Source organism: Canis aureus, chromosome 36 (genome assembly GCF_053574225.1).
Source record: "Canis aureus isolate CA01 chromosome 36, VMU_Caureus_v.1.0, whole genome shotgun sequence".
NCBI lineage: Eukaryota > Metazoa > Chordata > Mammalia > Carnivora > Canidae > Canis > Canis aureus.
This window is the reverse complement of record NC_135646.1, coordinates 5,412,643-5,425,799: the sequence shown is the minus strand read 5'-3', so window position 1 is coordinate 5,425,799 and position 13,157 is coordinate 5,412,643. Positions and strand designations below refer to the sequence as shown.

The 13,157-nt window shown below is 45.0% G+C and overlaps 1 long non-coding RNA gene across 3 annotated transcripts in view; it reads left to right on the top strand.

The window, feature by feature from the left end:
* LOC144305816 (uncharacterized) overlaps positions 1 to 13,157 on the top strand; it is a 37,335-nt gene that overhangs the window by 23,763 nt on the left and 415 nt on the right. Inside the window, exons 2-3 of one of the 3 annotated variants that reach the window (XR_013372847.1) lie at positions 9,825 to 9,968; positions 12,625 to 12,732. This is a non-coding gene — a long non-coding RNA (uncharacterized LOC144305816). Of the gene's footprint in view, positions 1 to 9,824; positions 10,234 to 12,624; positions 12,733 to 13,157 lie in introns of all 3 variants that reach the window. The other 2 variants (XR_013372849.1, XR_013372848.1) reach the window with 2 other exon arrangements.

The following is a 13,157-nucleotide window of genomic DNA, read 5'->3' as shown; positions in this document are numbered from 1 at the left end:
TGCATGCTCTCTTTCTCAAATAAATAAATAAAATTTAAAAAAAGGAATGAGAAATGAAATCATAACCAATTATAAACTCTAAAAAGCTGACACAAATATCACAAAATCTGGAAAAATTAGCAATTTTTTAGAATATCCTATAGTACTTTTACACTACATTTCTTGGCTGGATACTCTGATCACATCTGTACATGACAACAATTTTATAATATCAGTGTCTAAGAAAAAATGGAAAGATAATTTAGTCTTTCCTCGGCATGGGTGATCAAAATAATTTTTGTAGCTTTAAAGAGTTTGCTTTGACTTCAAAACTCACTGATCTTGGGGGGATCCCTGGGTGGCTCAGCGGTTTAGCGCCTGCCTTTGGCCCAGGGCACAATCCTGGAGTCCCAGGATCGAGTCCCACATCAGGGTCCCGGCATGGAGCCTGCTTATCCCTCTGCCTGTCTCTCTCTCTTTCTCTCTCTCTCTATTATGAATAAATAAATAAATAAATCTTAAAAAAAAAACCTCAGTGATATTGTCGTGTCAATCTTTGTGTTGTCTAATTAGGAAAAACTGCTACCAAGTTTCCTTTATATATGAGCCATGTGATTTCAGGGCATAATTAAATATATTCCTGACAAGAGAGAAGTTCCATTTTTGTGTCAATGAGAACTGAATTCTCTATTTACAGTTTTACACACCTGATGATTAGAAGAATCTTCCACAGACAAACTTTTGGCTCCCCACATTTCAAACATTGTTTGTCTTCCTTACTCATACACTGCTGGTACTAGGTATTATAGGACATGTCCATTTTGCATGTCTGATCACACATATGCATCTGTTGGTGTAGTGAATGGGCACCAGTCATCATTCTAGAAGACAATCTCATGCCAGAATGAGTTAATAATGAACTGTACATAAAAATGCCTGAAGATTCCACAACTATACCCCACTACATTGGTTGAATAGTGCTTCCCCACCAAAAGATCCTTGTCCTTGTCCAAACCTATACATGTGACATTACTTAGTAAAAGAGTCTCTGTGGATGTTAAGGCTCTTGTGATGAGATCATCCTGGATTTTGAATGGGCCCCCAATCCAGTATCAGGTGTCCTTTACAAGAGAAAGGTAGAGAGAGAGACTCAAGAGTCAGAGGAGAAGGTGGTACGAAGACAGAGGCAGAGATTAGAGTGAAGTGTCTACAAACCAAGGATTTCCAAGTATTGTCAGCAACTACTAGACGCTGGGAAAGAGGCAAGGAACGGATTCTCCTTTGGGGTCTCCAGAAGGAACCAAAGTTGGCAACATCTTGGATCCAGATTGTAAGAGAAATATGTATTGTTTTAAACCAGCAAGTCACAGGAAACTACTATAGCCCCTGAATCCAGATTAAATATCCCAATTTTAGCTTGATCCCAGAAACCACTGTAGAGTTTCAATACCTTCTGCATAAGGAGGGGACGTAACAGAGGGGACGTTGGAGTGGAGAGACAGTGGTCTTAACCAATTTGGGTTCAAATATCATTTTTTTCAGATTTTAGAAAAAGTATGTAACTCTGACTACATTATTGGGCCCCTCCCAGGGCTTTGGAAGGCTCTGGCCAATTTGGGTTCAAATATCATTTTTTTCAGATTTTAGAAAAAGTACGTAACTCTCTGACTACATTATTGGGCCCCTCCCAGGGCTTTGGAAGGCTCTGGCCAAGTGAGAATCCCTGAGACTTAACTGTTTAATAAAGTTTTACAAGAGAGCTACCTATGTATAGAAGGCAATGTAGTGTTACAAAGACAAGCACAAGAACCAGATGGCCTGGATTCAAATCCCAATTTTGTGTCTATCTAGCTGTTGACTTCAAATTACCTGAACTTTCTGTTCCCCAGTTTCTCTGCCTATAAAACATGAATGATAAAAGCAATATAGACCTCATAGAGTTAGTGACCCAGTTAAGTCACGATATATATGAAGTGCATGATACATTTAGCACACATAGAGTAGTACATCCCCCCCATGGTAAGAACTCAGTACATGTTAGCCATTTTGTGACTTACTAGGTAAGGCATTGTATTAGGCACTTGGGTATCAAGGCAGATGAGAAATGGTACTTGCTTTCAAGAAGCTCACCACCTATAGAGGAAATAGATGTACAAAGTGATAATATAATACTTTATTTTTTTTAATTTTTTAATTTTATTTATGATAGTCATACAGAGAGAGAGAGGCAGAGGGAGAAGCAGGCTCCATGCACCAGGAGCCTGACGTGGGATTCGATCCTGGGTCTCCAGGATCGTGCCCTGGGCCAAAGGCAGGCGCCAAACCGCTGAGCCACCCAGGGATCCCAATATAATACTTTAAATGCAACAAGATGGATGCTCACCAGACGTTCGAGAACACTGAGGAGGATCCTCAACCTAGCTTGGCAGGGGATAGGGGTCATTCAAGGAAGGCCTTCTGGAGAGGGTGACATCTGACTTGAGTCTCTCATTATGTTTGTATAACAGTATGATTTACTGAGCTATATTAATTTTTATAGTTTTCCTGAGTTTATTGATTCAAATATTTATAGAATGCCTCCTGTTTGCCAGGCACTGTTCTAGAGGTTAGGAATCCTGTAATGGACAAACCAATCAAAAAGCCCTGACCTTATTTATTTTGAAATGTATTTAACAAAATAAACTGGGTAGAGGAATAGGTATGTAATAAAGCAAATATAGTAAAAGGTTAATTATAGACTATAGATGGCAAGTATATGGATTTTTACTCTACTCTTCTTTCATTTGTTCTGTATTAGAAAATTTTCACAAAAGAAATGTTGGTAAAACAAATATCTGCACAATCGAACATTAAACATCCATTAAAAGTATTTTAGCAGGGCAGTCCGAGTGGCTCAGTGGTTTAGCGCCTGCCTTCAGCCCAGGGCGTGATCCTGGAGACCTGGGATCGAATCCCACGTCGGTCGCCCTGCATGTAGCCTGCTTCTCCCTCTGCCTGTGTCTCTGCCTCTGTGTGTGTGTGTGTATGTGTGTGTTCTCATGAATAAATAAAATCTAAAAAAAAAAAGTATTTTAGCAGAACATTTTAATAGAAAGATGAATATTCTCTATTATAAACAAAATATCCAAAACAGCAGTTATAATTTGATCCAGCTTTATTTTATGTGTATATGGAAGAATTAACGCTAAGAACAGCACATGCAAAGGTCCTGGGCAGAAGCTTTTTCTGGAGGGTTTGAGGAACTGCAAGGAGGCAGTGAGGACTAGAGAGGAGTAAGGGAGGTAAAAGGTAATAGATGAGGTTATAGAGGTCATGGGCAGGGGCAAGGTTAGTTAGGCTCTTTTGGTTGCCTATTTCTGCATAAGAAACCATCTGAAATTTGGTTGCTTAAAATAGCAACCATTTTTTAAATATCTCACAATTGTGGGTCAGGAATTTGGACAGAACTCAATGGGTGATTTTTCTGCTCCATGTGGCATCAATTGAGGTCACTCAGCAGTGTTCAGTTGGCAGATGTGTTGGCCTGTAGGGTCCAAAATGGTCTCACTGTCATGTCTGGTGCCCTGGTGGGGATGACTACAAGCTGGGCCCCTTTTCCTCTCCATGTAGTCTCCCCAACAGAGTGGTAGGATTTCCTACATAGTGGCTCAAAGTTCCAAGAGCAGGGGACACCTGGGCAGCTCAGTGGTTGAGCATCTGCCTTTGGCTCAGGGCGTGATCTCAGGGTTCTGGGATTGAATCCCACATCAAACTCCCTATAGGGAGCCTGGTTCTCCCTCTCCCTGTGTCTCTGCCTCTCTTTCTATGTCTCTCATGAATGAATGAATAAAATCTTTAAAAAAAAAAGTTCCAAGAGCAAACGTTTCAAGAGAGGAAATAGCAGTTGCCAGTCTTTTAAAGACCAGGCCCCAGAAATGGGCACAGTGGCACTTCTGCCGTATTGTAGTGGTCAGAGTCATAATGGAGCCCGCCTAGAGTCAAGAAATCAGAGGTGGGCACTGATGCACCTCTCAATGGGAGGAGCGTCAAAGAATTTGTGGCCATCTTTAATCTACAACGTAGGCCCTTATAGGTCATAGTGAGGACTTTGGCCTTTGCTGTGAAAAGGCAAGGAGCCATTGGAGGGTTTGAAGGAGAGAAGTAACATGATCTAGTCCACATTTGACAGGACTAGTCTAGCTGTCATTTTGAAAATAAATTGTAGGATGGGACACTTGGATGGCTCAGGTTGTGATCCCAGGGTCCTGGGATCAAGTCCCACACTGGGCTCCCCATGGGGAGCCTGCTTCTCCCTCCACCTGTGTCTCTGCCTCTCTCATGTGTCTCTCATGAATAAATAAATAAATAATTTTTGGAAAGAATAAACTGTAGGGAGGGAAAAAATAGGAAGACCAGGTAGGAGTCTGTTGCAGTAAACGAAGCAAGAGAGGATGGTGGCTTGGGCCAAGGTGGAGACAGAAGGGTCATGAGATGTGGAATTCTGGATGTTTTGAAGACAGAACTTTCAAGATTTGCTGATGGATTACAAATGGCTGTGAATAATAAGAAGAGTCCAGGATAACCCAAAACTTTTACCCTAAGCAAATAGTTGACTAGAACAGCTGTTATCAGAGATGGGGGTGACAGCAGGAGCAGTTTGGGGGGTGTATCAGGAGCTGGTTTTTGACACGTCAAGATGCTGTACGTCCAAGTGGGGATCTCATGTAGGCAGTGTGTGTGCGTGTGTGTGTGTGTGTGTGCCTTTTCCATGAAATGAGATTCTATAGGATGAGGATTTTGTCTATTCTGTTCACTGCCTGGCATGCAGTGCCACTTCATAAATATTTGCTTAATACATAAAGTTCATATATTACTGTGGGTTATTTCACATAATCTGACAGTATCACACGCTGATGAGGACTTGGAGCAGTAGGAACTTACATACATCGCTGGTAAGGGCTGTGAATTGGTCAACTACTCAAGGGAATAATTTAGCAAAGTTGAAAATGTGCGTGCCCAATACCCCAACAATTTCACTACTGGGTATATTCCTAGGGAAACGTTATATATAAAATAACAACATTGTTTGTAATCATAAACAGTTGAGAACAAACTAAGTATCAGTCATCAGGAGAACAAATAAATTTACTCACACAGTGAAGTGTTATGTAGTAGCAAAGACCAACATCAACAAGGATAAATCTGGGATCCCTGGGTGGCGCAGCGGTTTAGCGCCTGCCTTTGGCCCAGGGCGCGATCCTGGAGACCCGGGATCGAATCCCACGTCGGGCTCCCGGTGCGTGGAGCCTGCTTCTCCCTCTGCCTGTGTCTCTGCCTCTCTCTCTCTCTCTGTGTGACTATCATAAATAAATTAAAAAAAACTGTTAAAAAAAAAAAGAAAAAAACAAGGATAAATCTTACAAACTTAAAGTAAAGCAAAAAAACAAATTTCAGATTAATATAGTATGGTTTCACTTATATACAGCTAAAATATGGACAACTGCCCCTCAAAGGATAGACAGAAAAATACATAGATATACAGATAGTATAGGTTTTGAAGATGCCTCCATGTTCTCCCTTCTCCATGTTAATCCCATGATTATGCTACATTACATGGCACAGGGGATTGTTGCAGATGTAAGTGAAGTTACTAATCAGGTGACCTTAAAATAGCCTATCTGGGTGAGCCTAACTAACCTAGTCATATAAACCCTTTAGAAGCAGGAAAGTTTTTCCAGCTGGAAATAAGAGACATTCCAAGTGTGATAAAGATTCGATGCACAATTACGGACTTGGGGGCAGCCTCCAGCTAATAGCCTGCAAGTAAATGAGAACTTCAATTCCATAACTGCCAAGAACTGCCAACAAACTAAATGACCCTAGAAGCCTACACTTGCCCAGAGCCTCCAGATAAGAAAACCACCCTTGGGATCCCTGGGTGGCGCAGCGGTTTGGCGCCTGCCTTTGGCCCAGGGCGCGATCCTGGAGACCCGGGATCGAATCCCACGTCGGGCTTCCGGTGCATGGAGCCTGCTTCTCCCTCTGCCTGTGTCTCTGCCTCTCTCTCTCTCTCTCACTGTGTGCCTATCATAAATAAATAAAAAATTAAAAAAAAAAAAAAAAAAAAAGAAAACCACCCTTGATTGGCCTTGTAAAGTTCTAAGTAGAGAACCAAGCCAGGCCTGCCTGGACTTCTGTCCTACAGAAGCAAGCTAATGAATAGATGTCTTAAGCCTTTAAATGTGTAAGTTTGTGGTAATTGTTATGTAAGCAATAACACACACACACACACACACTTGTTTAATCAGGCTCTACATATGTAGTAAGAGAATAAAGAAATATATGGAAAGGACAAACACCAAATTCAGAGTGGGTGGTTGGTGGTAGGGAAGAGGCTGTTGGAGAGGAGAAGATAAGGAGATTAAACTGTACAGGCAATATTTTATTTGAACTAGGAGGTGGATATGTTATTTTTTATACTTTGCTTTTCATCTATTTTATAACCATTTTAAAGATTCCTGACCTTCAGTCATACTCTAGAAAGAGTAGAGATGAAAGACTCTGAGATGCCCTTTGGGCTTGGACAATGAGTCTCCCCAAAGGACTGTGCCAGACACCTTCTGCTTTCTAGAAATATCTTGTAACCTTTGGGAGAAGGATGGAGTCTCCATAACAACTAAGATTGAATTTCCCTCCACCCAATAAGAGTATGCTAGAAGATGGATTTAATTTAACCAAAAGAAAAAAAATTTCAACACACTCAAATTTATGTTGAATGAATGAATGAATGAATGAAAAGATGAATTATAAATGGATGCCCAAGTCCCATAGAATCCCCATCAAGACTGTATTTAGGGGCACTGGGTGGCTCAGTTGGTTAAGCATCTGCCTTCAGCTCAGGTCATGATCTCAGGGTTCTGGGATAGAGCCTCACATGGGGCTCCCTGCTCAGTGGGGAGTCTGCTACTCCCTCTCCCTTTGCCCTTCCCCCCCGCTGCTCATTCTCTTTCTCAAATAAATAAAATCTTTAAAAACAATAGAATATTGTGTATCAGACCAGAGTGGAATAGGAGAATATTGTCCCATTGAAGAATAATCCACAAGTCATCTGAAAGTAAATAACCTTGGAGTTAAAAAAAAAAAGATGTGAGCCATATGATAACTGAAAATTTTGATTTGGTTTGACTGGCGCCCCAACCCCTCCTCTGAGAGCTCCCCAGAGGCAGGTCAGAGAAAGAGTTCTGCAGTCCTGGACAGAATCCTGGGGCAGGAATGCCTGGGTGGCTCATCAGTTGAATGTCTGCCTTTGGCTCAGGTCATGATCCCGGGGTCCTGGGATCGAGTCCCTCATTGGGTTCCCTGCAAAGAGCCTGCTTCTCCCTCTGCCTGTGTCTGTGCCTCTCTCTCTCTCTGTGTCTCTCATGAATAAATAAATAAAATCTTTAAGAAAAAAGAAAAAGAATCCTGAGGCAGTTTAAAGCTCAAAGCGACCCCTACCCCGGCCCCCCAGAGACTCTGTGCTAATGGCCCTGATGATAACAAATGATTCTGTGTGGCCACAGCCACCTCTTACACTGACTGGAGGCAAACTTGATTCAGAAGCATGATGGAGGGTGAAGCATCACATTTCTTATCTGAGCAGAAAGCTGATACCTAAGGAATGCAACCTGGGAGCGGTCCAGAAAGAAGATTTGATGGTTGTACAGGCTGTAGGGAAATGGCTTTCCTGTCCCAAGGAAAGAGGAAGGGCCACTGGGACGTGATGAAGAACTCCAATCACAATCACCACTGAGGTTTGGACGGGGAGGTCCGAGGAATGTAGTAGGAGATAGGCCTTGGGGTCAGACTCCAGGCTGGGTCTCTTCCAGAGTCAGTCCTTCACTGACTACTGGATGTCAGAGGCTACTCTCCTCAGCCATTAAGACCAAATGTGTACTTCTTTGAAGTTACCAACAAATTTCCAGAAGGAAGTTCATTAGTCAGGATGTTTTCTGCTGGCAAATACTAGATTTGCAACTCAAATTACCTTGAAATTAGGAAAGTGGGACACCTGGGTATCTCAGCAGTTGAGCATCTGCCTTCCGCTCAGGGCATGACCCCGGGATCCAGGATCGAGTCCCACATCCAGCTCCCTGCGGGGAGCCTGCTTCTCCTCCCTCTGCCTGTGTCTCTGCCTCTCTGTGTCTCTCGCATGAATAAATAAAATCTTAAAAAAAAAAAAAAAAAGAAATTAGGAAAGAAGTGGGGAGGAGGGGCATTTACTGGATTACATGCCTGTATCAGGCCCAGCTGGATCCAGCAGCTAGAACCATACCAGGAATGTCTCCCTCTATCCGCTGACTCTTTCCCTGTGATTTCATTCAGATGACCTCTCTCCATGTGGAGGCCAACATCTTAAGGCTTTCATCACACCAGTTTAGCAACCTTAGAGGGGGAAAAAGGCACCTCATTCCCAGTAGTTCTAGAAAAACTGCAAGAATTGAGTCTCATTGGACTGGCTTGGGTCACCAGCCCATCCCTCATCCACTGTGACCAGGACAGCAGCTGGTCAGGTCTGTGTTGAATTTAGGCAGGTAAAAACCACATGGATTGGGAGTATGGAAGAAGGGGTTTCCCAAAGGTAAACAAGGGTGTTATTATTATTATTACTATTACTATTATTATTTTACCAGAGAATGCATGGCCAGCAGCAACCATAGTGGAGCAAAACAGAAAGAACAGGTGGGACCTAGTCATCTCCCAGAATTTTCTTCTATCTCTTAATAATTTCTGATAGTGATGCCACCTTAAGTTCACCTGAAGAAATTAGGATTCCATAGGTCTGACATAGACCTATGGAAATTGTATTTTTACAAAGTTCCCCCCGGTGGTTCTGCTGAGCAGAGTAGTTTAGGAATAGCTAATTAATTAATCTAGGGGACAACCTTCTTACTCTGCTCCCCACTCAAAATCAAAAGTGAATATATGTGGGGCTCTAGCTTATAACATTAGAATTGCCTTTTTAAGGGCACCCCACGGGCTCAGTGGTTGAGCATCTGCCTTCAGCTCAGGTCGTGACCCGGGGGTCCTGAGATTGAGTCCCACATCTGGCTCCCCACAGGGAGCCTGCTTCTCCCTCTGCCTGTGTCTTTGCCTCTGTTTCTCACGAATAAATAAATCTTTTTTAAAAATTGCCTTTTTACTCAGAGGAGGTAAAAATAAAGGATTATCCTTATATTTTGAGATCAGGGAAAAGAAAGTGTAAATTAACGAACCTGTTTCGAAGCCCATCCCCCACCTGCCCCTAATCCTAGACAAATGGGAGATAAACAGAAGTGGCTCCTAAGATGTTGGGCCAGTTAGCAGGCCCACTGGGGCTCCTCATGCATGCAGTAACTCATTAACTCTCCTGCTCAGAGGGCAGTAATTTGTCATTGCGATCAGAGAGTTGCTGAGGCCCGGCTCTGTCTCAAAAGGCGGTGATCGTCACCCCAGCTTGGGGTGAGACAGGGAAGGCCATGACTGGAGAGGACCCAACACGAGGGAGAGGTACTGGACCTTAGGTAACTTGATTTTAACTCCCTGCCAGTAGTTGCTTACCCTTGAGAATTCAGGACAAGCTGGAGATGGATTAGCAACAACGGTAGAAGGTGCAGGGGGATGGGCAGGATTAGCCAAATCGTCCAATCCTGTCCTCCAGAGCCGATCAGAAGACACTGGTCAATTTACTACTATTATTGCTCATGTCTCCATCATCTCTGTTGTGTGTTCTTTGAAGGCTGAAGCTCTGCCTCACATTTGGTCCTGGTCCCAGCACCTAGCCCAGTACCTCATAGGCTGCAATTTCTGAAGCAGTATTTTCTAATATGGGTTTTATAACTCTGCAGAACACTTTCTCAAAGCCCTTGAAAACTGGAACTGACGCTACATAGAGTCTCTGGAGCTTCGAAGAGACAGCAGGGTACAGCCAGAGAATGCCCCCGGAAAACAAAGTCAGACATGGGGCCAGGATGGTGCCCGGCACATAGCAGGTACACAGAGGTTCACAAAATTAATGAGGCCCCCACTGGACCAGAGAAGAGGACCAGCACCTGGTATGGTGTCAGGTCTTGGTCACCTCAGGAGTCAAACCAACCCCCCAGGGATGGTCTGAGTAGGAGTAACTGCCAGGACAATAGCCAAAAAGAAAGGACGGCTATAAATTTAGGTCTCAACCAAACCAAAAGAAATGATGGTTGTGTCCAGGCTTTACTGAAGAGTGTGCTGATGAGAAAACAAGACAAAACAAAACACATGGTAAGGGTACAGGTCAAACCTCTCCTGCTCCGTAAAAATAGTGGTGACAATGTAATTTGTAATAACCTGCATTTTATGAAAACCAAGCACCATGCCCATGTCCTATACGAGCATTGGGAGATTCAGAAAAATCTCACAATGACCCTGTGGTGGTCTACTTTTATAGACTTAAGGAGAATTAAGAAGATGTCCCCTATCTCCCAGCTTGTAAGTGGTGGGGCTGTTTTTGAACCTAGATCTGCATGACTCTAGACCCCACATAGGACCCCCTACACTGTCTGTCTCTTTTAAGGGGACAAATATATTCTGTGCTATTTATGAATGAGTCAGATCTCTTCTTGGCTCTTCCCTCTGTTAGCAAAGGAATCTGGCCAGTGAGTCCCTTATTCAAGCCCCAAAGGAGGCCTGGACCCCAAGGGCTCTGACTCTCAAGAGACAGCTCCTAGAACGCCAGGGCCCCTGAATGATTCCTGTATTTTGAGATAAGAAAGGCTCTCATGGTCATGACTAGAGTCTATGGACCAAGTGCTAAGCAGGGTTTCTTGGGGCAGAGAAAGCCCAACTTGGGGCAGAGAGACAAAGGCTGTGTGTGGATCCAGGGAACATCTGCGCTTGAGTTCTCTAAGCCCTTTTCCCCCCAAGAGTCTTCAAGAGCAGGGTTTTAAGACCTCACTGGGGCTAGGCCAGGGTGGAGGGAACTCCCTACCTCAGGGCACAGGAGTCTGTGCTCACAGAGTGGAACTGAGACATAGAAGGACAGGGAAAGGGACAGGGAATGAGATGAAGACCCAGTTAGAGCAGCAGCTTCCCTGCAGCCACCTGCCTGGTTGAGATGGAAACACTGATTCCAGCTCCTGCCCCCAGACAGGCTAAGAATATCCCAGAAAAGCAACAGCCACCACCCCCGCCCTTCTTGATCTGCTCCTACATCTGGAGTGCTATGCTGGGTGCCAGCAGGGGCAGGGAAGAGACAGAGTGGGGGCTGATGCTTGGGGTGGGTACAGAAAGGGAGGAGGGGAAAGAGGGCTAGGTGGAGGCAGGACAAGGTGACTCAGAAATACAGCTACTAGAGGAAGCTGGAAGGATGGGGCAGAGAGTGCTGTGCTCAGGAGGTGAAGTCAGGAGCTGGGGAGCTGGGGAGAGAAGATCCAGGGGTGAGGATGAGAAGGGCTGGCCTTGGTAACCTGAAAGGGAGACAAGGCTTTATGAAGGAAGGAATCCGAGCCCATGGCAAGGAAAAGGAGCCCCCAGCACATCATCATCCTCCTCTGACCCCTAATCCCGGGCCTCTGGCATGTGAGCATCAGTCCCTTCTCTCCCTGCCCCAGGACACTTCCTCATCCGTGCTTTCCAACCCCATTCTCTTCTCCTACTAAAGAATAAACCCCTCTTTGGCCTCCTCCGTTCAGTCCTTCTAGCAACGGGCCTGTGGGAGTGAGAAGGATGTGAGAGTGTGGGGTCTTCCTCTTGATAACTGGCAGCACCTAACCTTTGTCAGGTTCACCTCTTCTCTCTGCCCATCCCCTTTGCCCACCCCCTACTGTTTCCTGGGGAAGGCTTCTCCTTCCACTGCCTCTTGGGGCCTTACTCCCTTCCACCCTAGCTTTCCTGGGCCAACGTCTTCGGGAGAGGGAAGGACACGGCTGGGCGAGTACATAGCCTCTACCTTTGCACACCTCAGGAGCTGAGACCCCGGGGAGGGGATACTGGACCAGTGATGGGGTTGGGGGCAGCAAAATCCAGGCTGTCAGATCCCCAGGCTGAGTCTCCTCCCCTCTAGCTATTTTAAGAACCTTCCTTGTCATCAGCCTCTGTAGGGGCCCCTTAGAGACATAGGACAGACACAATGACCTTAAGTTCTGGGGCCTCCGGCCTTCATGTTTACTGGGGAGTCCCTGAATCACCCTGGCATCCTGGCCTTTGTCATTTCAGAGCTTTTCAGGCACCCTGGCATCCTGGCCTTTGTCATTTCAGAACTTTTCAGGGGCCCCACTAAAGCCTGGGACACCTTGGGAGATTTACATTACTGTGAGCCTGAGCACCCTCCCCTTAGTTTCCTGGGCTGAACTGCAGAAGTGCCCGCCTCTCAGATGCTGTGTGCGCGCAAAGACTGAGCCCATCGGGCAGAAACACCGTACGGAGAAGCAGACAGGGCTGGAGCTAGGAAATGAAACCGACTTACAGGATGGGTTTTATTTAGAGTCAGAATTGTAGAATTGGAATCGGCTCTAGGAATCGTTTTTTAAGTCCAGTCCTCAAGATGGTATCTGATTTCTTTAATATTCATTTTGTCCAATAATAAGTAAAATATATGGAATCCCTGCATTTTAATATGAAGAGAAGGAGGCCCAGAGAGTTCAAAGGACTGGAACTCTACCTCTTGCTTCCTAGACTATGGCCTCTCCGACAAGGAGATAAAAACAGCCAAGGGGCTGAAGAGTCTGAGGAGCACTGCCCGGAGATATTCCCTTAGAGATGGGGCTCATCTTCCCAGAGCGGGTCAGTGAAGGGCTCATATCTTCGGTGAAATTGGTGGTGATCCTCATCAGTAAGGCTGTGCTCCTCCACAGGCTAATAACTTGGTCTGCGCTTTCCAATTCTTGGTCTAGGCCCGAAGTTCTTGCCTTTAAAGAGCCTTCAGGAATAACCATTTATCTGGACAGGGCGGTGTTCTAGGTAACCTATGAAGTGATGGAGACAGATAAGGAGCCTGGTGCGGGGTCAGGAGGTGGGGGAGTGGGTTCTCAGCTACAGGAGTCTCATACAGCCAGCACTGTCCAGGAGGAGCTCACACATCCATGAGAAATGGACAGACGAGAAGTGACCTACAAATACTACTACAGATAAATGAATCAATCATAGAATATAGGGATCCCTGGGTGGCGCAGCGGTTTGGTGCCTGCCTTTGGCCCAGGGCGCGATCC